The sequence below is a fragment of the Symphalangus syndactylus genome, chromosome 22 (assembly GCF_028878055.3).
Source record: "Symphalangus syndactylus isolate Jambi chromosome 22, NHGRI_mSymSyn1-v2.1_pri, whole genome shotgun sequence".
Lineage (NCBI taxonomy): Eukaryota > Metazoa > Chordata > Mammalia > Primates > Hylobatidae > Symphalangus > Symphalangus syndactylus.
Window position 1 is genome coordinate 41,746,941 of NC_072444.2, and position 23,606 is coordinate 41,770,546.

At 50.2% G+C, this 23,606-nt stretch overlaps 1 pseudogene; it reads right to left on the minus strand.

Annotated features, from left to right (window-relative positions):
* Window positions 1-20,198: 20,198 nt before the first annotated feature.
* LOC129472748 (uncharacterized) lies at window positions 20,199-20,316 on the minus strand (annotated as a pseudogene).
* Window positions 20,317-23,606: the final 3,290 nt, after the last annotated feature.

The following is a 23,606-nucleotide window of genomic DNA, read 5'->3' on the forward strand; positions in this document are numbered from 1 at the left end:
AGTGGCGCAGTCTCGGCTCACTGCAAGCTCCGCCTCCCGGGTTCATGCCATTCTCCTGCCTCAGCCTCTCCGAGTAGCTGGGACTACAGGCGCCCGCCACCACGCCCGGCTAATTTTTTGTATTTTTAGTAGAGACGGGGTTTCACCGCGGTCTCGATCTCCTGACCTCGTGATCCGCCCGCCTCGGCCTCCCAAAGTGCTGGGATTACAAGCGTGAGCCACCGCGCCCGGCTGTTTTCTTTTTATTTACTTATTTATTTTTAATTTTTTCTGAGGTAACAGCACGTAACATGAGACCTCTCCTCTTAACAGGATTTTGGGTGCAACCGTGCTCTGAGGCCTCCAGAACGCACTCCTCTTGCTGGCCTGGACCTGGATTAGTCCCTCCTTACGCCCCTCCCACAGCCCCTGGCTGCCGCTCTGTGATTCTATGAATTTGACCCTGTTAAGCCCCTCACTGACGTGGAATCATGCAGGATTTGTTTTCTCTGAGCCGCGTTCTAGTCTTACACCAGTCCTGACAGAGTTTGCTCTAAAGGTCGGAGTGCCGGCCGGCTCCCCGAGATGGGGGCAACAGGAGGGGAAAGGGGGCGGGAGTGGACCTTACTGACCCAAGAAAGAGGGTCTGTGAATTTTGACACAAACCCTAGACCAGGGCTTTAGGATAAGATTGCCAGGGGCTACTTGGTTTTCTGCTTCTGGCATTCAGGAGCCTCCAGGGTGGATTCCCCTACTTTGGGGTCTCCACCAGCCAGTCCTCCTGGGCCAAGCTTGGAGCTGGCTGTCAAGAGTGCTCAGGAGGAGGGGTCCTCGGACATGAACGGACTCAGCTATGCATAGAAAGGTGGCTTTCTCTGCTTTGGCTTTTCTGGAGACGCCTCAGTTACCTCTCCAGCCCCCTGGTTCAGGTTGCTGTGTTCAAAGCTTGGGGAATCTCGGAAGCTTCCCTCCTGGAGCTTGTTTGTGGCATCGCCCGTCCGCATTCCCATCTGGTGACCAGGCTCTTGGAATACAAAGCCTAGCTGATTGTTTTGGTGGGTTGGAGGTCTCCCCCTGAGGGCCTGGCAGAGGCACTCCAGCATGGCACAGCATGGGGTGGGGTGACAGTTGGAGCCCCAGGCCTGGCAGAGGCAGGAGCTCTGTGAGCCTCACTCATCCCACCCAGCCCTCAGCCCTTCCCAGCCTCCCCGGGAGGTCCACCCGGACCCTGTCCAGCTCTCACCCTGCTTTTCCTGACAGCTCTGGGAGTTCTGCCCACTGAAGGATGTGGGACAGGACCTTTGACTGATGAGAGCAGTATTTGTTTAACAGATTCTGGATTTGAGCTCAGTCTGGGCTGAGGGTGTGCATGTGTATGGGTGTGAGCGTGCCCTGATGCACACAAGCGTCCACAAAGGAGGCGATGATCCCGCCTGGCACCCACTTGGCTTCTCCCAGACCCACTGGAGCAGAAGGAGCACTCCCCAGGGAACAGAACTGCCAGCCCAGGGACACTGATGCCCTCCTCCCGTCCTCCCCACACTCCATCCCCTGACCCCTCTCCTTTTGGGGTTATCACTTACATGAATGTGGCATGGCGTTTTATTAGTAACAACAATAATATTTATTGGCCCCAAGTTTCTCATTTGTGCAATGGGGATGAGGATACCCACTTTATAGATGCTACCTCTCATCCTGACAAGAAGAACCTCACAGTGGGGGACTGTTTCCCCATTTTACAGATAAGGCTGTCGGGCTGAGTGGCCACCGCTTGCCTGAGAAGCCAGAGCTGGGAACAGAGCCTGAAGTCAAATACAGATCTATGGGGAGCTGAGCTCCCTGTGCCCCCAGCAGGAGGAGAGGATGGGGGGCTTCCATGCGGGGCCTGGCAAGGGGTGTGTGTGTGTGTGTGTGCAGTTGTGTGTACATGTGTGTGCACATGCACGTGTGTGTGTGCTCATGCATGCGTGTGCACGTGGTCCGTCGCCAGCAGTCTGGCAGGGATGTTCTGTGCAGGATGTGACAGTCTCACCAGCTAAGGAAGGGCCCACTCATGCTTTCGCTTGTCATGGTGGGAGTGGGGTGTGTAGAGCTTACAAGTAGCCAGACATTTTTTAAATTGATTTTTTTTGAGATAATTGTAAAGCCATATGAAATTGTAAGAAATAATAATGACCCCTTGTAGCCTTTCCCTGGTTTCCCCCAGCGGTAACATTTTGCAAAGCTCTAACGTGATATCACAAACTGCATCTGGACATTGCTACAGTCCACTGATGTTAATTCCAATCTCCCAGTTTCACTTGCGTGTGTGTGTGTGTGTTTGTGTGTGAAGGGTAGGAGGGATTCTGGCCAGCTGAAGGGAAATATATGACTGTAAGAGGTGGTAACACACATCAAGCTTTATTGGGCAGCGCTGGAACAGGGTTGCATGTAGGGGTAGTCCTTCCTGACAGGTGTCTGTCCAGAGGCAATAGGAGAAGTCCCTACCCAGAAGGGAAGGAGGGTAAGGGACCTCCTGAGAGAGAGGGGTCAGAGAGGCCGTCTGTGTTTAAGCGACATCCTGCAGAGTCTCTGGGGGGCAGCAGCTGGGACCTTATCAATAGGGAACAGCAGGGGTGAGGTTTTGCGGGAGATGCAAAACAGGCAATCTCTAAATGGCTAAACATTTGCCATTTGTGGGGCCTATTTTTGAAATAATAGCATGTGTAAAATTTGAGTTTGGCACCAGTGGGCTTTAGAGCTACCAGGTCTCAGCCTGCAGAAACTAAATAATGAAGGCCTCAACACACAGTGGCAGTCTTTAGCTCATCTATATAACTCTGTGTGCATGTGTGTGTGTGTGTGTGTGTCTGCATGCGTGCACACTTGTCTGTCATGGCTTTCAAGCTAAGAAACTTCCAGAAAGTAAAACAGCAACTTTTAATGCTAAAAAATTAAAATATATACCCATTCCTTCCCATGAGTTTTTTTGTATAGGTTCATGGATCTTCCACCACAATCAGGATGCTGGACACTTTCAATACCGCCAAGCTCCCACTTGTTGGTATTTTATAACTCATCACTAGTTCCTTTTACCCCTGGACCTAACCCCTAGCAACCACGAATCTGTTCTCCATTTCTAAAGTACTGCTGTTTCAAAACTGTTGTGTAAATGGAACTATGCAACCATTTGGGATTGGCTTTTCTTGTTCAATAGGACCCCCTAGGAGATTCAACCATGCTGTGTGCATGGAGTTTGTTTGAGAAGTGTTCCATAGCATGCATGCATGGTCATTTGGTTAACACTCACCTGTTGAAGGACATCTGGCCTGAATCCAGATTTTGGGTATTACAAATAAAGCTGCTATGAACATTACATATATGTTTTTGTGTAAATGGAAGTTTTCATCTCTCTAGGATAGTGCCCAGGGTCATACAGTAGTTACTTGTTTAACTTTTTAAAGAAACTGCCTAATTGTTTTCTGGAGTGGCTTTATTTACCATTTGACATTCCCAAGAGCATGAGTGATCCGGTTCTCCACATCTCCCAAGCTTTTGGTATTGTCACTATTTTTTACTTTAGCCACTCTGATAGGTATATAGTGATAATCTTGTGGTTTTAATTTGCATTTCCTTAGTGGCTAATGACATCAGCTGTCTTTTCATGTACTTATCAGTCATTTGTATACTCTGTTTAATGAAATGTCTTATGTTATTTGCTCATTCTCTGACTGGATTTTTTTTTAAGTGTTGAGTTTTGATAGTCTCTCTATGTTCTAGGTACTTGCCCTTTCTCAGATATGTGGTGTGAGGATATTTTCTTGCAGTCTGCAACCTGTCTTTTCGTCTTCTTTATGTGTGCTTTCACAGAACAAAGTTTTAAATTGTGGTGAGGTCTAATTCATCAGTTTTTCTTTTATGGATGATGCTTTGGGTGTCAAGTCTAAGAATTCATTGCCTAGCCCTAGATTCTGAAGATTTTCTATCATGTTTTTCCTGAAAGTTTTATTGAGTTGTTTTACATTTAAGTCCATGATCCATTTGTTGTTGTTTTGTTTGTTGGTTGGTTTTTGCTTTTGGAAAAGACTATCCTTCCATTGAATAGGTTTCACACTTTTGTCAAACATCACTTGTGCATATTTGTGTGGGTCTACTTCTGGGTTCTCTATTCTGTTCTGTTGATCTATGTGTCTATCCCTGCACAATGCCACAGTGTCTTGTTTACCATAGCTTTAATATCAAGTTACCCTCACTTTAGATTTCTTATTTCAAGATTGTTTACTATTCTAGTTCCTGTGTCTTTCCACATACATTTTAGGATAAATTTGTCTGCATTAAACCTTGCTGGGATTTTGATACAAATTACATTAAATCCATCAAACAATTTGAGAAATAATTGGCATCTTTACTATTTTAAGTCTTCCAATCCATGAACATGGAATGTCTCTTCATTTAAGTCTTCTTTGATTCCTTTCACCAGTATTTCATCCTGTAGATTCTGTAACTGTTTCATTAATTGCATGGCTAAGTATTCCATTTTCTTTGGAGTAACTGTAAATGGTATTGTGTTTTAAATTTTGCTTTCTGGACTTCATCGTTAGTGTATAGAAATGTGATTGATTTTTGTGTGTTGATGTTGTATCCTGTGATTTTGCTGAACTCACTTGTTAATTCTAGGAGTTTCTGTGTGTGGTGTAGATTCCATGAGATTTTCCAAGTAGACAATTATGTCGTCTTCAAATATAGGTGGTTTTATTTCTTTCTCTCTGAACTTTTTGCTTTTTATTTCTTTTTCTTGCCTTATTGTAGTGGCTAGAACTTCTAGTTAGTACTATATTGAATAACAGTGGTGAGAATGAATATCTTTGCTTTGCTCCTGATTTTAGGGAGAAAACATCAGGGTTTTCACCATTAAGTATAATGTTAGCTATAGTTTTTGGGGTAGATATTCTTTAACAAGTTGAGGTAATTCCCCTCAGTTCCTAATTTTCTAAGAGATTATAAAAAATTATAAATGGGTATTGGGATTTTGTCAAATGCTTTTTCTGCACCAATTGATATTATTATATAATTGTTCTTCTTTAGTTTGTTGATATGGTAAATTACATAGATGAAATTTCAAATGTTGAATCAGTTTTGCATCCATGAAGTAAATTCCATTTAGTCATGGTGTACAATTCTTTTTATACATTGTTGGATTTCTTTTTAGTTTTGTTGAGAAATTTTGCATCTACATCCATGAGAGATATTGAATTGCAGTTTTCTGTTTGATTTTGGTATCAGAATAATTCTGGTCTCATGAAATGAGTTGGGAAGTATTCCCTCCTTTTCTGTTTTCTGGAAGAGATTCATACAATTGATGTTAATTCTTTAAATGTTTGACAGCATTCCCCAGTGAAATAATCTGGTTCTGGATATTTCTTTTTTGAGACACTTTAAAAGATGAATTCAATTTATTTGATGATTATACAGCTATTCAGATTGTCTATTTTGTCTTAGTGAGTTTTGGTACTTTATAGTTTTCAATGAATTGGTCCATTTCTTCTACGTTGTCAGATCTCTGAGTGTCAAGTTTTTCATAGTACTCCGTTATTATCTTTTTCATGACTGTAGGATCTTTGGTGATATTGATGATTTGTGTCTTCGTTCCTTTTTGTTGGTCTTGCCAGAGGTTTATTAATTTCATTTTTTTAAGAATTGATTTTTTGTTTCATTCATTTTTCTAGTGTTTTTCTATGTTTCATTTCATTGACTTCTGTTCTTTATTTCCTTCCTTGTGCTCACTATGAGTTTACTTTGCTCTTATTTTGCTAGTTTCTTGAGGGAAGAAACTTAGGTTATTAATTTGAGTTTATTGATTAGGTTATTTCTAACATGTTATAAATAATAAATACAAATATACATTGTGCTAATGTTATAAATAATAAATACAAATACAAATTATGCTATAAAATTTCCTCTCAGCATTGCTTTAGCTGCGTCACACAAATGTATTTTTAAAATTGCCTTTGAGACTTCCTCTTTGACTCATATTATTTAGAAGTGTGCTGTTTAATTTCCATGTGTACAAAGATTTTCTTATGTTTTTGTTATTGATTCCATTATGGTCAAAGAGCACACTCTGTATTATTTCAATTTTCTTAAACTTGTTAAGATTTGTTTTATGGATCAGGATATGGCCTGACTTGGTGAATGTTTCATTTGGCTGCTTAGAAAATGTGCATTCTGGCACATTTGGATGTAGTATTCTACACATGTCAATTAGATCTTGTTAGTTGATTACATTGTTCACAATACTATATCTTTGCTGATTTTCTGTCTAGTAGTTCTATCAGTTGCTGAAAGGGGGATGTTATATCCCCAGCTATAATTGTGGCCTTATCTATTTTGTCTTTTAGCTCTATCAGTTTTTGCTTTATGTATTTTGAGGCTCTGTTGTGTCATATATATTTGTTTAGGATCATTGTATCTTCCTGATGATTTGATCCTTTTCTCATTATGCAATATCTTTTTTTTGCCTCTAGAAATTCTTTTTCTCTGAGGTGTACTTTATCTGTTATTAATACAGCTACTCCCTTTAAAAAATTAATGTTTGCATGGTATGTCTTTTTCCATGCTTTTACTCTCAACCTGTGTACGTCATTGAATTTGAGGAGAGCTTTTCGTAAGCAGCATATAATTGGTTATTTTTCTTAAAAACTACTGCCTCAATCTCTATCTTTTGGTTGGAGTATTTAGACCATTTACATTTAAGGTAATATTGTGATATTAATACTTAAGTTTAACATTTAATGCACTATTTTCTATTTGTATTCTCTAGTTTTAGTTCCTCTTTTTCCCTTGTCTTGCCTTTGGACAGGTTATTTGAGCACCTTTTAGGATTCAATTTGACTCACTTATAGTGCTTTTTTGGGACTATATCTCTATAGTTTTTTAGTGCTTGCTTTGATATTATAATATACATGTGTGACTTATAACAATAGTCTATTGGTTTCAACATCTTACCACTTTGAGTCAAGTGTAGAAACTTCACTTACATTTAGGTCCTTTTATCTTCCCCACACTAAATAGAATTGTCCTGGGTGTAAAGTGGTGTTATAATTTTTGTTTCAATCATTAAGTATGATGTATACAATCCATGAGAAAAAGGACAGTCTTTTACAACTATCCATATTTTTGCCCTTTCTATGTTTCCTTCTTTATTCCCTTTATTCCTTGGGCTCCAAAATTCCTTCTTTTATCACTTATCTGTTTGAAGAACTTCCTTTACCCAATCTGTAATGATAGGTCTATTACAATAAGTTCTTTTGGTTATCCTTCTGCTAAGAATGTTTTAATTTCTCCTTCATTCCTGAAGTATAGTTTAATTGGACATACAATTCATGGTTGACGTTTATTTTCTTTAACACTTGAAACAACATTGTGCTACTTCTTTGTACTCTCTCCTATTTCAGATAAAAAAATCTAGTGTCGTTTGAGTTGGTATTCCCTTATAGGTATCTTCCCTCACTGCTTTCAAAATTTTTATTTGTCTTTAGTTTTCAAAAATTAAGGTGTGTCTTGGTGTGAAATTCTTTGGGTTTATCCCGTTTGGTTTTTGTTCAGCTTCTTGGCTCTGGAGATTTGTCTCTGTTGCTGTTGCCTAATTTGTAGCCTCACTCTTTCTCCTCTTCCTCTGGTACTTCACTGATATAAATGTTGGATCTTTCATCACAGTCCTACAGGTTTCTGAAATTCTGTTTATCTTTTCTTTCTGATGTTTAGATGGAGCAAATGCTATTTTTTTGTTTCATTTATCTGATTCCATCTTCTATAATCTCCATACTACTATTGAACCTATCCAGCAAGATTTGTATTTGTTATTACATTAAACATTATTACATTTATTTCTTATTACATATTTCTAATTTCCATTTGGTTCTTTTTTTTTTTTTTTTTTTTTTGAGACAGAGTCTTGCTCTGTCCCCCCAGCTGGAGTATGGTGGCGCAATCTCAGCTCACTGCAACCTCTGCCTCCTGGGTTCAAGCGATTCTCCTGCCTCAGCTTCCCAAATAGCTGGGACTACAGGCATGCACCACCGGGCCCACCTAATTTTTGTATTTTTAGTAGAGATGGGGTTTCACCATGTTGGCCAGGCTGGTCTTGAACTCCTGACTCAGGTGATCTGCCCGCCTCATCCTCCCAAAGTGCTGGGATTATAGGCAGAAGCATTTTATTTTTTTGATATGGAGTCTTGTTTTGTCCCCCAAGCTGAAGTGCAGTGGCGCGATCTCGGCTCACTGCAACCTCTGCCTCCCAGGTTCAAGCAATTCTCCTGCCTCGGCCTCCTGAGTAGCTGGGACTACAGGCGCGTGCCACCATGGCTGGCTAATTTGTGAATTTTTAGTAGAGTCGGGGCTTCATCTTGTTGGCCAGGCTGGTCTTGAACTCCTGACCTCATGATCTGCCCGCCTTGGCCTCCCAAAGTCCTGGGATTACAGGCATGAGACCACGCACCCAGCAGACAGAAGCATTTTTATTTTTATTTTGAGACAGAGTCTCACTCTGTAGTCCAGGCTGGAGTGCAGTGGTGTGATCTTGGCTCACTGCAACCTCTGCCTCCTGGGCCCAAGTGATCTTTCTACCTCAGCCTCCCGAGTAGCTGGCCCTCCAAGGTGCGTGCCACCACATCTGGCTAATTTTTGTATTTTTTGTAGAGGTGGGGTTTTGTCAGGTTGCCCAGGCTGGTCTTGAACTCTGGACCTCAAGTGATCCACCTGCCTCAGCCTCCCAAAGTGCTGCAAATACAGGCATGAGCCACAGCGGCCTGGCCTGAAGCATTTTTATAATCTCTGTTTTAAAATCCTTGTCAGATGATTTCAACATCTGATTCATCTTAGTGTTGGTGTTAATTGTCTCTTCTCACTCAAGTTGTGATTTTTTTTGTGTGTGTGGTTCTTGGTATGATAGATGATTTTTTATTGTATCTTGGACATTTTTTCTATGACACATTAGGAGATACTGGGTCTTATATAAATCTTTTATTTTAGCATGCAGTCACGCTGTTTAGGTTTGGCATGCAGTCTACTTCTATCAGTTGTGGTTCGAATGTCACTTCAAAGCCTTTGTGCTGTGACTTTGGTCTGCCTGGTTTATCTGGCACTGCTGAGGCTCCCACTGGTCTCTGCTGATGCTGCCTGTGGGGTGGAAGAAGTTTCTCTAGGTTGGGTTACCCAGTGTTTCTTTGGGGAGGGAGGAGTGACACCACCACTCTACTGGTGCCCTCTGGATGTCCAGGTGTCTCTGGGTTTGGGTGGAGAGTCTTGGACCAAAAGGCCCCTAGATTGGGCCACCTGCTACAGCTGGGCCCCTCACGGGCCTGCCCAGTTGTTGCTGGTTAGGGAAGGAGGAAGAGCCTCTGTGGACTAAGCTGCCTATGGTAGCCTCTCATGCTGGCTCTGCCTGTCACCTGCCCTGGCATCTCTCAGGGAAAAAGGGAAGTCTCAGGCTCATGAGGAAGCAGAGCATCTCCTTTGCCGCTTATTCTGATGGGTCTTCTAATCCATCACTCTTGCTGTTGGTGTTGGGCTTGCCAGAGACGCACACACGTGTGGGTGTGTGTGTATGGGGGACTCCCACTGAGTCTGGGGGAGGTATAGCCCACCTGGGCTGCCTTCTGTTGCTCGCTGGGATTGGGAAACGCTGAGCCTGGGTGGCTGTCTCCTGTTGGGTGGTGGATGCAAGACCCCCTGCCATGGTACCGTTCTTCAGTCCCAGAGTCCCAGACCAGTTTAGTTTCCTCTACCTTTTTCAGAGACCTCCTTTGGTAGCTTGTCTCTTGCACAATTTCCCAAGCCCCAAGTGAACTTGGTGAGAGGAGCAGGGGAAGTGGGTCCTGAACTATCTCCATTGAACATCATCGCCTTTGCTCCAGTACTCTCTTCCTTAGTCCTGCCACAGATAAACGTATGAGGTGGCAGGAAATGAGACAGTGGGGTGAAAGTCAAGGAGAATTGACTTAGGAGACCCAGATGTGACTTTGCTCCTAGCTCTGTTAGGACAACGAATTCTCTTTTCAACTCTGGTCTTGATGGGGTTCAGGATATGCTACCCTGAAGTGTGAAATCTTGGCATTTGAGGAAGCAGCAGAACCAGGAAGTTCTCTCTGACTCCCTCGACACCTTTCTCCCCTAAAGCAGGTCATAAAACCTAGGATGTTCTGACCTTCCCCTGAGGTAGGTCACAAGTCCCTCACTGGAGACGTACTCTCCTTATACCTAGAGGAAAGGAACGTCCCTATCTCTGAAGACACAGGTTGACAGAGAAGAAACTAAACAGACCGGGCTTGCTGACCACCCCCAGGTTATTGCCATAGATTACACTTCTCCATGACCACCCACTTCATCAGACCTAGCAAAAAATACACAGGCTTCCCTGCTTCAGTCTGCCTTTCCTTATAAAGGCTCCTGTGTCAGGTAAAACTTAGATTAAAAACACATGTGTGCTTTTCTCTTGCTGATCTGTCTTTTATTACAGGGGCCTTAGCCATGAACCTATCAGTGGGTGAAGAAAATATATTTTTCCCCCCTACAGCCATATTTCTTCATCCATAAAATGAAAAGAGAGGTCTGGGGTTGAGCAAGGTGACCTTGAAGACCTTCCCAGTGAGGATGTCCTGGATGGGTGATGCTGTGTGGTGTCTCTGTGCCAAGGATGGTGTCCTTAGTGGGTGCAAGTCCAGGGAGCAGGAGTGAGGGGCAGGGAGTGAACCACGTTGGAGCAAGAGCCCACAGGAGGGTGACCCACTGAGCTGCAGCCCCTGAGAAGCTCCATCCAGGCCTCGGGGCAGGGAGAAGGAAAGAAGGGAGGAGGCATTTGCCCACTGGTCCTGTGTGCCCCTAGGTAAAGGTCTGTCCTGTAGGGTGTTAACCCACTGCTTCTCTGGGCTGCACACGTGTGCAGATGCCTGGGGCTCCCCAGGGATGTTAACAGCGAAGCTCAGTGGCAGGGAGAGGTGGGGGTGAGGGCAGGGGGCTAGGCACTTCATTCTCATCTGTGTGAAGTTGGTTAGAGACCACACATGGAGTGGAGCAAGAGGCGGGCAAGGCAGGGAAGATCTGAAGCAGTGTCCTGGGCACTCTCCTCAGTGTCAGCGGCACTCATGCAAAGCATTGTGCTATATATAAATGACTCAATTATTGCTGGTCTGCTGCTTCAGCATTCAGGCATACATGGCCCTCTTTTTACTGACTATGACCCATGGAGCAACTGGCTCCCAGTTCCGAGGTGGTGGAGGCAGGGCACTGCCCCCAGCATGGCGTCCTTCACGCACGGCTGGCAGATGGTGCCGTTTCTGGGCCATCCTGGCAGTTCCCCATTGCAGGAGCCCCTGCGGTCTGTCACGCTAGTCCTCTGACGTGGAGCTGTCTGTGTGCACTTGGGCGCCGGCCCTCCCCTCTGCACGGAGCTGCCCGGGGCTGGCTCCTCACCTGCCCAGCACTCACATGCATGGTAGCTGCACCCCAAATACTTGTTCAGTGAAGTATTGGGGGTGCAGCATCTGAAATATCACCACTAGTGCCTCATTTCTGCTGGGTTTCAAGGGCATCCCCATGAGTCCTGGGATGTGGGCTGATTGCTGAGATGAAGACCAGTGCGAGCAGTTGGTGACAAATCCTGGAGTCACAGGGAAGACATGTGCCTGGTAACTGTGCCAGTCTGCAGCGAGTCAAGGAAAAACAATTTTTTTTTTTGGCTTCTGGCAAGTGGTGCTGGTTCAGGCTATGGTTCCAATTAAGACATATGGTGGAACTAACGAATATCTTCCACCGTACATTGTCGGCCAAATTTAGTATGGAGAGGATGTGAGGTTTTCTTTGATGATGGTGATACCAGTAGCTCTCATCTCCTAAGCACCTACTAGGTGTCAGATCGTGGCCACGTTGTTGCCTTTTGTCCTCACTACAACGCCTAGGGTAGGCATCATCGCTCCATCCCGTTGGATCTGACTGGGAGTTTGGAAGTTCCTTTATTCATGTGGAAGGTGGGGCCTGGGTCCTCTTGGTTGAACTGAACACTGGCCATAGGTGAGGCCTGTGTGAGTGGTGTGTTGCACCAGGGAGGGGTGTGGAGGGGTGAGGGTGGGAGGCAGGAGCGCCAGGAGTTGGGGTCCCATTAGCAGAGCAAGACGCAGTCCCCTAGGACCCATAGGAAATGGAGAGCCTGGCATCAGCCTGGCCCCAGGCAGTCCCACGTCCACCAGCTGAGCCAGTTCTTAGAGTCTGGAGAACCCGGGATTTAGTCCCCTTGGTCAAATCCATGGGGCTTTGTAGGGCATCTACCAGAGGCCTGAAGCCAGGCGAGGCCCAGAGGAGGGGAGAGTGGAGGACGGGAGTGGTGCTGGGCAGGTGCCCCCGGCCCTGCCCGAGGAGCTGAGCTCAGTGGTCTGTGTGGCAGGAAATTAGGGTTGAGGCAGATGACTTCCAAGGGCTGATGTTGTATGACAGGGAGGTCATCTGCTGCAGGCATTGGTGGGCTGGAAAGGCAGCCAGGGGCTGGGGCTGGCTGATGTGGGTGGCTGGGCAGGCCGGCATCACGTGAGTTCCTAGGTCTCTTTCTTTCTTTCTTTCTTTCCTTCTTTCTTTCTTTCTTTCTTTCTTTCTTTCTTTCTTTCTTTCTTTCTTTCTTTCTTTCTTTCCTTCCTTCCTTCCTTCCTTCCTTCCTTCCTTCCTTCCTTCCTTCCTTCCTCCCTCCCTCCCTCCCTCCCTCCCTTCCTTCTTTCTTTTTTTTTTTTTTTTTTGAGATAGAGTTTTGCTCTTGTTGCCCAGGCTGGAGTGCAATGGCATGATCTTGGCTCACCACAACCTCCGCCTCCCGGGTTCAAGTGATTCTCAGCCTGAACCTCCCGAGTAGCTGGGATTACAGGCAGGCACCAACACACCTGGCTAATTTTTTTTTAGTAGAGATGGGGTTTCTCCATGTTGGTCAGGCTGGTCTCAAACTCCTGACCTCAGGTGATCTGCCTGCCTCGGCCTCCTAAAGTGCTAGGATTACAGGTGTGAGCCACTGCGCCCGGCCTTCTGGTCTTACTAGTTTTTCAAGAGAAGTCAGAAACCCCCCTCATTTTATATGGTATTTACTGAGTTTCAAATGTTGATAAGTAATTAACAAACAAACAAAAAACCCACTGTAGGGTTAAACAAGACCCTTTGCTGGATGGATGTCCTGTGGGTGTCAGTGTGTGCGTCTGGTGGTGGTGGCTTCATGTCCATACATTGTGAAGCCAAATCCTGAAGAGCAGGGGCTGTGGGCACCTGGACTGGCACTGCCTCCTGGTGCCCGTCTCCTGGTACCCATCTCCTGGCACCCACCTCCTGGTGCCCATCTCTGTCCCCCACCACCCTGTGCCATCCCCCAGTGTGGAGCACTGCCTGGTCCGAGGAGGCTGTCTGCTAACCACTCCCGAGGACACGGCTGCTCTCCACGCGGCTCTGTGACTGTCCTGCAGGGGTCTGTCACTTCATGTTGCACAAGCGGGTGTGTGAGTGTGTGAATGTGATTGTGTGTGTGTATGAGTGTGGGCGTGAGGTGTAGGTGTGAGTGTGGACACCTGCATATGAGAGAGGGCCCGTGCACGGGGCAAGTTGGAGTGTGAGGTGTGAGCATGAGTGGGTGTATGTATGACGGAGTGCGTGCATGTGTGCCTGTGTGTGTGAGCGAGCATTGTGCCAAATCTCCTCAGAGTCTAGGGTGCTTTGCAAGCTGAGCACCTTGGCTCCAAACCTCAGGGGGCAGGACAGCTGCTTGTGCACTGTGATTCCCTCTGTTCCTCTCCAAAATGCTCTCCCCACAACGAAGGGGCCTGAGCCCTTCCCTGTCTCTGGGGTCAGGTTCGGGCCTGGGCTCCCAGCACTTCTGTCTGGACCACTGGTTCCTGGGGCCCTGAGCCACCGTGTCAGAAGCTCGACTGCCCTGTGGAGAGGCCCAAGATCACCAGAAGAGGGAGGGGGGCCCGCCATCCCCACCCATGTGCCGGGTATGAGAGTGGGCACGTTCTGGACCTCCAGGCCAGCTGTGCTTCAGGCTGAGCCCCACAGAACGACCTCCATCGCCCAACGTCATGGCACACCAAGCAGAAGAATTGCCCAGCTGAGTCCTGCTCCAACTCTGACCCCCTGGGCAGTGAGATATGATCATATGGTGTGTTTTAAGCCACTACATCTTGGGATGGTTTGTAAAATAGCAGCAGATAAGCAGAATGATCAATTCCTTTAATATTTCCCAAATGGTAATGTGTCATGTTTGGTAAAGGGTTTCTTTCAGGCTGCTTCAAATTAGAAAGAACCATGTCAGCAAACTGTGACAATAAAAAAAAAAGCAGCAGCCCAAATCCCAGTGAGACACAGGCTAGCTCATTCATTTAGATTCAATTCTAATGATGATGACTTATTTTTCCCCTGTTAGCAGCATCACTGGTAACTAAAGTTAGCCTTGGCTCAAAAATCAATGTATTATTTTAGAGCCCAAAGCAAGCAGGGAGTGAGCTGATGACTGACAGGAGGGCTGCAGGGCCTGTGGGTTCCAGGCCTCTCTCTCCTCCGCTGCTGCCTCCTGGGTAGCTGTGTGGAGCTGGCGGCCAGTAGCCCTGGGGGATGAGCAGGAGCCCCCAGCAGGCTTTCCACCTTCTTGGCCACGCTTTCCTTGATGTAGTGAGGCACACGTGTCAGCCAGCTCTTGGTGGTGTGGGCTGACTTGTGCTTGTCCCCCGAAACTCCTATACTAAAGTCCTCACCCCCAGGAACTCAAAAAGTGACCTTATTTGGACCTAGGGTCCTTACAGAGGTGGCCAAGGTAAAATGAGCCCTAATCCAACCACTGGAGTCTTTACAAGAGGAGATGAGGACACACACAGGGAGGTGACGTGAAGACACAGGACATCTGCAAGACATAGGGAGAGGCCGGGGACAGAGTCTTCCCTCATAGCCCTCAGAGGGGACCTTGATTTTGGACTCCTGGCCTCTAGAGCTGTGAGACAACAAAGCTGGGGTGTTGAAGCCCCCTGGTGTGTGGCACTTTGTTCCGGCAGCCCAAGCTGACCAGGACACCTGGTGCGTTCATGCTGATCACAGCTGCATGTGTAGGGGCAGCCATGAGCTTGCCTGGCCGAATGCCTGAGTGCTCCTGTGTGGTCGCCTGCTGCCCCCCACCACGGCTTTCCCCATGTCGCAGCAAGGTAGGCTGTGCACGCTTGTCCCAGGCTGGACTCTGAACCTCCCCAAAGAAGGCGGTTTGGGGCCACCTCCACTCTGTCCAGTGACCCTTCACTTCTTTTGTGGCACTTTTGTGCTTTGTGGCTTCATTCCTATGAGGTGGGGGTCCCACCATGGGGACAACCGGGAATGACACTCCAGCTGGGTCCTTGGTTGCCCCACTTCTGAGTCTCACCGGTGAGAAACCCCCAAGTGGGAGTAGCCCCATGAATTCAAAATCGAAGCCCCTAGCAACTGTCAGAGGCTCCCCACAAGCTTTGTTCCAAGACACGATGGTCCTGCCCTGGCTCAAGGGAGCAAACTCAGAGGTGCCGTGTAGAGGAGACTCCTGGCCGGCCTCAAGATAGTGCAGTGCAGCGAGCAGAGACTTCAGGGAGGCAGGCCATGGGAGGATGGCCCCAGTGAGCAAGGAGCAGGCCCCACCCAGATGGCCCCACAGTCCCTGGAGAGCTGCGGAAGTCCTGGTGGAGGAAGAGGGCAGCTGAGGTCAGAAGGGGAGAGGGGAGGCTGGGCAGCAGCCCTGCTGCATTCCTGGGACCTGACGGTGATGGTCACACAGCGGCTCCAGGAAGCAGATTCTGAGAGGGTGTACTGGGCAGGACGACTTTAGGGGATTATCTTGGCATCAAGCAGGGGCGGGAAGGGGTAAGTTGGGATGCCAAGCAGACCTATTTTAGCCTTGGCTGATGGCCAGGGAGCAGTGGGCAGAGTGGCCCACGGAGGCTTTCCCTGGTGAGCGAAGAAGGCCCTTGGGTGTGGGCTGCCTGGGGAGGCGGCCTTGGCTGGCAGCTCTGCAGCTGAGGCAGACCCCACGGTGGCCGGCAGCCCTCCCAGCAGCCTGGTGACCACTGGGACTTTACTGCTCCTCAGGACCCCTTGGATGTGCCCCCCCTCCACCCCAGCCTTCCATGCCTGGTACTCATGGGCCCCAGGGGAGCCCATCAGATGCTGGCACGTGGGTCCCACCAGTTCTCATCCGGCACCTGCTTCCTTTGCCTTTCCCCTCCCCTTGGGCTCTGGCCAGCTCCAGAGATGCCCACACTGCCACAGCCTCAGGAGCTTGTTCAGCTGTGTGGAGCTAGTGCACGGTCATGGGGCCTGCTGGGCCCTGTGTCCTGCCTGTCCCTGCCCTGCCTGCCTACCCTGGAGCACAGCCCGTCCGGCTGGGCAGTCCCTTGGCGGGCAGCCGTGCAACGTGTTCCCAGGCCTTGGTGCTGGCCCTCGGGGCCCATGGCCTCAGCCTGGTACACCTGTCATGACTGCCTCGCTCATCTGTCCCCTTCCGAGTGTGTCCACTGCCTAGGCTGCTGCTGTTGGGGCTGCTCCTGGCTGGGCCAGGCAGGTTCCAGGAAGTGGAGCCTGGGGAGCTGGGAACAGAGGCTGTGTTGCCAAAGGCAGAGGCGGCAGGAGTGGGAGCAGCCTTCAGAGGCGCAGAGACGGGCAGAGGCCACTGAGGAGCACCACCTCCCAGGGCTGGACCACGTGCCGGGCCACGCGTTGACCTCTCTCCAAGCAGCTCCTGTCTCGCTGCCCCTGAGCCCTGGGGTGTGGTTCAGGAAAGGCCACCTGCGCCTCTCCCCATAGGCAGGGCCACCCAGGCCTGCAGTGGTGGCAACTCCATCCCAGTCGGAGGCCTGGTGAGTCCCAGGGAGCTGTCCAGGGGACGCCACTGCCCCCTTGGTCAGTTCAGCCATCACAGGGTAGCACCGGGGGCCCCTCCAGCCAGGCGCTCAGCCCTTCTCATTATCTTCCTAGTGCTCTTCCTGCTGTCTGTGGTCTTTGCTGTTTTTTTGTCTCTTGAATTTCCCTGACATTCCCTGCTCCTCTGTGCTTGGGGTTCACAGTCCGGAGGGGCCTTCTGTGGCTGGGCGCTGCTGGTGGGCACTGACGAGGGGTGCGTGAACGCAGCCTGGTTGAGGCCTGGGCAGGGAGCTGCTAGATTTGGCCTTGTGCCCTCTCTTGGGCGTTCCCCTTCCCTCTCCCCAATCCTTATCTCGGTTTTCCCCCACCCAGTAACCAACTCATTAGCAGTCCATTTCATGGACAAAGTGACCTTCTCACACAGAGGGCAAGAGCCCCCCAACCTCCCAGGAGCGCAGAGCGGGAGCTGAGGCTGAGGCTGGGCGTGGGGAAAAGCACCTCCTGAGGGCAGTTTGCTCCAGGGAGCAAGAAGGAACTGGAGGGGGGATTCCTGGGTCTCCTCCGGAAAAGGTGCAGGCCAAGGTGAGGAGGGGCTTTGAGGGGAAGGCCCCGGGTGAGAATCTGCCCATGGTGCAAACCATGGTTCCTTCCCAGAGAGGCCCTGAGGCTTTACTTATGTGGCCCCAAATTGGCAACTACTTAAGGTCCACTTTAGGGGAATGGCTGTCTAAATTATGCAGTGATTGGAATGAATGCCCCTCAGCCATTCAAAGGTTTACTAAACATATGAATGCACGTGATAAAATGCTGGTCCTAGAAGCTTAAGTACAAAGAGCAGGCTACAAAATGGCCCCCGCCCCGCCCCCCACTTCTTGCAATTTTGCTTTGTAAACAAACAGAAGTTATGCGGAGAAAAAAGGCTGGAGGAAGTACTAGACCAATGTGGGAACAGTGAGTTTATGAGTTATTTACATTTTTCCTTTCCTTACAGTGAGTTTTTGCGTTATTTACTTTTTTCTTTTCTTTTTGCCCTTGGGAATCACTGTGTAATGTGGGCAGCTGATTAGAATGAAGGTGAGGCAGCCAGGGAAAGGTTTACTAAACCTATGAATTAACACAAAAAAGCAGGCTACAAAAGCATGCCCTATTCTTGGAATTTTGCTTTGTAAAAAGCAGAAGTTATCTTAGTGGGGTAGGTGGGCCCTGAGGGTGCAGAGGAAGAGGCTTAGGAGTTACAGCCTCCTTGGGGGCAAATCCAAGTCAGGAGGAGGATTTTTTTCCGAGGACTATCTCCATTTCCGGAGTGGAGTCGGGCAGGTGCTCCCCATACCCCTGCTCTGGTTCCCTGATAGAAGCAGTGCAGGAAAAAGTGCAGTAGCTGCCGGCCCGGGGCCCTCCCTTCTCTCCTGAGGTGGCCTGGCTGGGTCTAGTCCCTACTGGGTGATTTGTCAGCAGGAGCAAGTCAAGGTTCTTGCGGCCCCTGTGGCCTCTCATGTGTAGTCGGAGTAGTAACCTGCTGACTTAGCTGGCACCCTCCTGTTACCGGAAAGGGGTCCCGATCCAGACCCCAAGAGAGGGTTCTTGAATCTTGCACAAGAAGGAATTTGGGGTGAAGTGAAAGCAAGTTTATCAAGTAAGTAAAGGAACAAAGAATGGCTACTTCGTAGGCAGGACAGCCCTGAGGGCTGCTGGGTGCCCATGTTTATGGATATTTCTTGATGATGTGCTAAACAAGGGGTGGATTATTCATGCCTCCCCTTTTGAAACCACTCAGGGTAACTTCCTGGCGTTGCCTTGGCATTTGTAAACTGTCATTGCGCTGATGGGAGTGTAGCAGTGAGGATGACCAGAGGTCACTCTCGTCACCATCTTGGTTTTGGTGGGTTTTGGCCGGCTTCTTTACTGCAGGCTGTTTTATCAGCAAGCTCTTTATGGCCTGATATTTTGTGCTGACCTCCTATCTCATCCTGTGACTTTGAATGCCTAACCATCTGGGAATGCAGCCCAGTAGATCTCAGCCTTATTTTACCCAGCCCCTAGCCTATTCAAGATGGAGTTGCTCTGGTTCACGTGCCTCTGACGCTCCTGCGGATGCTGCCAGGGGGCGTGATGTCCTGCCTGCCTGGCGTGCGGCAGCTCTGCATGGGGCTTCATCTGAGGTCTGGTGCTGGAGAGTTCAGAGGGACACAGGATGGCAGAAGGGAGCGGGTGCAGGGGGGGCTTCCAACACCTCCTCCAGTGGCCATCTCGGGGCAGGGTTCGATGCTGCTGGTGCCTGACCCTAGTTCATGAGATGAGTGAGGAATGACTGAACACTGTCTGGGAGCCTTGGGCAGACATTTGCTTTTGGCTGAGGCTGGCACTGCTGAATGATGCAGTCAGTGTGGCCCCAGGGTGGCCACCCTAACTCCCCAGAGTCTACCCTCCTGTGCCTGTGCAGCCCCCCTGCTTCTGCAGTTAGGACCTCTCTGGGCTGTTCTTGGGGCACTGGGGAGTTCTTCTCCTGGCAGGCAGGCCCTGATGTGAGCATGAAGCTGCATGACCATCAGTGACTCCCCAATTCTCTTCCTCGCCTCCCCTCCTCTGGCCCTTCCCTCACCACATGACTGCATTTCTGGGATGCCCAAAGCTCCCCTAGCACAATCCCTTTCCTGCTCTGTCTTCCCATGAAGCTGCCCCGTGCATGGTGCTCTCGTGAAGACACTCGGATGCAGGAGTCACTCTGTGTCCTCAGATGAGCGCTGGGTTTGTGCAGCAGAGTCTGGCCCCTCTGCCTGGCAGTGGCACCATCTGCTCCTAGTCCCTCAGGCCTGCAAAGCTCTCATAGAGAGCCCGTCTGGCCTGGGCCTCCCCCTCTTCTCTGCCAGGGCTCAGAGGGAGGTGGTGCAAGGGCCAGGTGGCACCCACCTGCTCCCCTCCTCTCTCACCACCAGGCAGCCCCCCACCAAGCCCCCGCTGTGGGAAGCTTGAGGGTGGCTGATATGGCCATGCGCGGGTGGTGGTCATTGGGATGTTTGCCGATGATACTCCCAGGTCTCCACTTTTGGGGATATGGAAGGGGACCCATCCTGGTTTCCCTGTGGTTGGCTGGGGCAGAGTAACTGGTTCTGGCTTCGATGGTAGCGAAGTGATGAGTTGAGAGTGGCCTCCAGGCTGGGCACTTAATTTCTAATGTGAGGCCTCTCAAAATTCTTTCTGCCTTTTCTACTAATCAGCCAAATTCCGGAGGAGAGACCCCAAACTCTAGACTTGGCATGAGGGAACGTGTAGGGGAGCCCTGCCCTTCTCGTGGGATTCAGTGTGAGCAATGCTGCATCTCTGATTTCTTTTCTATTTTTATTTTTTACAAAAGCCTACAGCACCCAGTATTCTTGGGTGGTCTCCCATCCAAATACTAATCAGGCACAACCCTGTTTAGCTTCTGAGATCACACGAGATCAGGCATGTTCAAGATGGTATGGCACAGACTGTATCTCTGATTAAGTCACTACAATGAGGTTGTGGACTGTCTCAGGGCAGGAAAGCTGATCTTGACTGACAACAGGCCCTGTGGAAAATGCCTCTTGTTCAGAAAGAAGGAGCTGCTCCTATCTAGAGGAGCCCTGGTGATTCATGTGGTGCAACCCTTTACAGCAGGGGAAACTGAGGCCCAGAGCGGGAAGGATGGAGTCTCAGGTCACAGAGCCAGTCGGTTGGTGCCACGGCTGAGAGGCGATTGCTTGTCTCGGTATCTTTGTTGAGTTACATCGCTTCCAGAGACTGCATTTGGGGAAATGCTTCTAAAGCAGAACAGAAAAACAATGGCCCAACTTTGGGGTGAGGGAGAGTTAATAAAGAGAATTTTTATTAAACACTCATTTTCAACCTTAGCCTGAGGCCAAGAAGACCATCCTGCTGTTATCATTGAGGCTGCAGGCTTCCTGGCAGGGGCGTAGCTGGGTCGGCCCCTGGAAGCATTTGAACAAAGTTTGCAGCCTTCTCTGAAGAGCACACTGAGGTCCCTGGGAGACCAGCCAGGGGAAGAAACGGACTGGTGCTGGCTAGGCCCTTTCTGGACGGGCTCACATTGCCGCATGTAGGTTATATTAGCCTTGTCTTGTTCTTTTTTTTTTTGAGACGGAGTCTCATTCTGAGCCCAGGCTGGAGGGCAGCATTGTGATCTCAGCTCACTGCAACCTCCACCTCCCAGGTTCAAGCAATTCTCCTGCCTCAGCCTCCCGAGTAGCTGGGATTACAGGCATGTGCCACCACACCTGGCTAATTTTTGTATTTTTAGTAGAGATAGGGTTTCACCATGTTGGCCAGGCTGGTCTCGAACTCCTGACCTCAAGTGATCCACCCTCCTCGGCCTCCCAAAGTGTTCAGGGATTACAGTAGTGAGCCACCACGCCTGGCCAGCCTTGTCTTGTTCTAAAGGCGAGTGCATGGAGGTTTGTAAACATTGACTTGTCCAGGGTCACACAGCTGGTAGGTGATGGAGCTGGGTTTGAATGTGGGTGGTGTGGCCCTAGGACTGGTTCCTGGAGCTGTCAGCTGCAGCCCGGCTCAGCATCCAGATTTTGCCACCTTTTAGCTGTGTGTCCGTGGGTGTTGCCTCACCTCTGAGGTTGTTTCCTTGCCCCTCAGGTGGATCCTAGGCCTGCCATCTTGACGTTCCCATGAGTTTTGCAATGTGTGTGAATGCTGGTTATGGCCAACGCAAGGCAGGCAAGGCTCATGCAGGTAGAGTCCTGGGAGTTCCTCCAGCACAGAACCTCTTGGAGATCTGCTTCTTTCACCCTCGGGCCGGCATGGGTGCCTCAGCCCACAGCCAGCAGTTTCCCCGGAAGAGAAGCTCAATTTCCCCGAGGCTTTGGCGGCAGTTCCCAGAAAGGGCTGGCCCCTTCTGGGAAGGAAGGAGGAGAGAGGGTGGTGGCAGGGAGCAGCTGGTGGCTGAGCAGAGGTCAAGGGAGGCGAGTGGACGCTGCCGGGAAGCACATATTGATTTCCTCCTTTTAAAAATGGACTCAAGTGGAATCATTCATAATGTGCTCTCCTACCACTGACAATACCCATTCCCATCACTGTCAGGGAAATGGATTTGCAGCACTCTGGGAAAAAACCAACATGTTGCCGGAGACGAGCAGAGGTGGCTTGGTTCCATCCCCAGATGCTTTCTGGTGGCTTTCTGGAGACAGAGGGCGGCAGGATGAGCTGTCTGGGGCTGTTCCCGGGACAAGGTCTGCAGTGAGCCTTGCAGCCCTGACCAGCAGCCACCCCATTGTGGGCCGGGTGTTGAAAGGGGAAGCCCAGAGGGGCCTGACAGAGCCCTGGGGTAGGGAGGCCACCTGGGGAAGCCAGTGTCTGAGATGAGTCTCAGGAGTGGCCATGTAGAACCTTCTAGGTGGAGAGACACCATGCCCAGCCCCTGGCCAAGCAGCTCCCTGCAGGAAACCAGTGGCAGCCCAGTGTGGCTGGGACTCTCAGGGTGAAGGCAGGAGATGGGGAGGCTGGAGAGAGGGACAGGAGCACCCGGGGGTCCCAGTGTCTTTCCCTCCTACCGCCCTTCAGGGGCCGTCAGTCCAGGTGTGGGGAGGCACCTTTGGGTGGGGTATGGCCCCTGCTGATCACCCACGATGCCCACCCTGGGCCTGGAGCTGGGCAAAGGGACACTGACCGGAGGCCACGGTTCTGCCTCCCTTGGGCTTGGCTGAGGCTGCCCAGCAGCAGTGGACACATTCCCAGCCATGGCCCCTGCGGGTGGTGCCGCCTGCTCTGAAGAGAGCCCGGGCCAGTCCCCTGTCCAGGCAGACCCTCTCCCCTGTCAGCAGGGCTCAGGAGGCCACCGCACCCAGGTGCATCTCAGTGTTCATTCATGCACTCAATCGTTCCTCGGGAGGAACATCGACGCCTGGGCCTGGGCAAGGCGCTGGGGAGCCGGCCCCACAGCGTTATGGCGGGAGCAGGTGGGGAGCGGGACTCACAGCATTATGGTGGGGGCAGGTGTGGGGCAGGACCCCACAGCGTTACGATGGGGGCAGGAAGGGCACGAGACTCACAGCATTATGGTGGGGGCAGGTGTGGGGGGGTGGGACCCACAGCGTTACAGTGGGGGCAGGTGGGGGGGTGGGACCCACAGCATTATGGTGGGGGCAGGTGGGGAAGTGGGACCCACAGAGCTATGGTGGGGGTACCCACAGCATTATGGTGGGGGTAGGTGGGGGGGCGGGACCCACAGCATTATGGTGGGGGTAGGTGGGGGGATGGGACCCACAGCATTATGGTGGGGGCAGGTGTGGGGGGGTGGGACCCACAGCATTATGGTGGGGGTAGGTGGGGAAGTGGGACCCACAGAGCTATGGTGGGGGCAGGTTGGGGGGGACCCACAGCGTTACAGTGGGGGCAGGTGGGGGGCGGGACTCACAGCATTATGGTGGGGGCAGGTGGGGGGCGGGACTCACAGCGTTTCGGTGGGGGCACGTGGACACACACAGGCTTTGGAGCGAGGCAGACTAGGATCAAATCATACACTGTGGGTGACCTTTAGAAAGCCATCAAAGATCTCTGGGCCTCAGTTTCCTCAACAGCAAAACAGGGCTAACTCTTATCAGATGGCTGTGGGGCTCCAGGGATATGGTGGCTATGAAGGACCTGGCAGGTACTAGGCCCCCACCAGGGCCCCAGGAGCTCAGCCCAGGTGCTCTTCGTTTACCTGGACACTTCAGGCAGGCTGCGCCACAGGGCCTTGGCACGTGCTGCCACCTCCCTGTTGCCCCAGC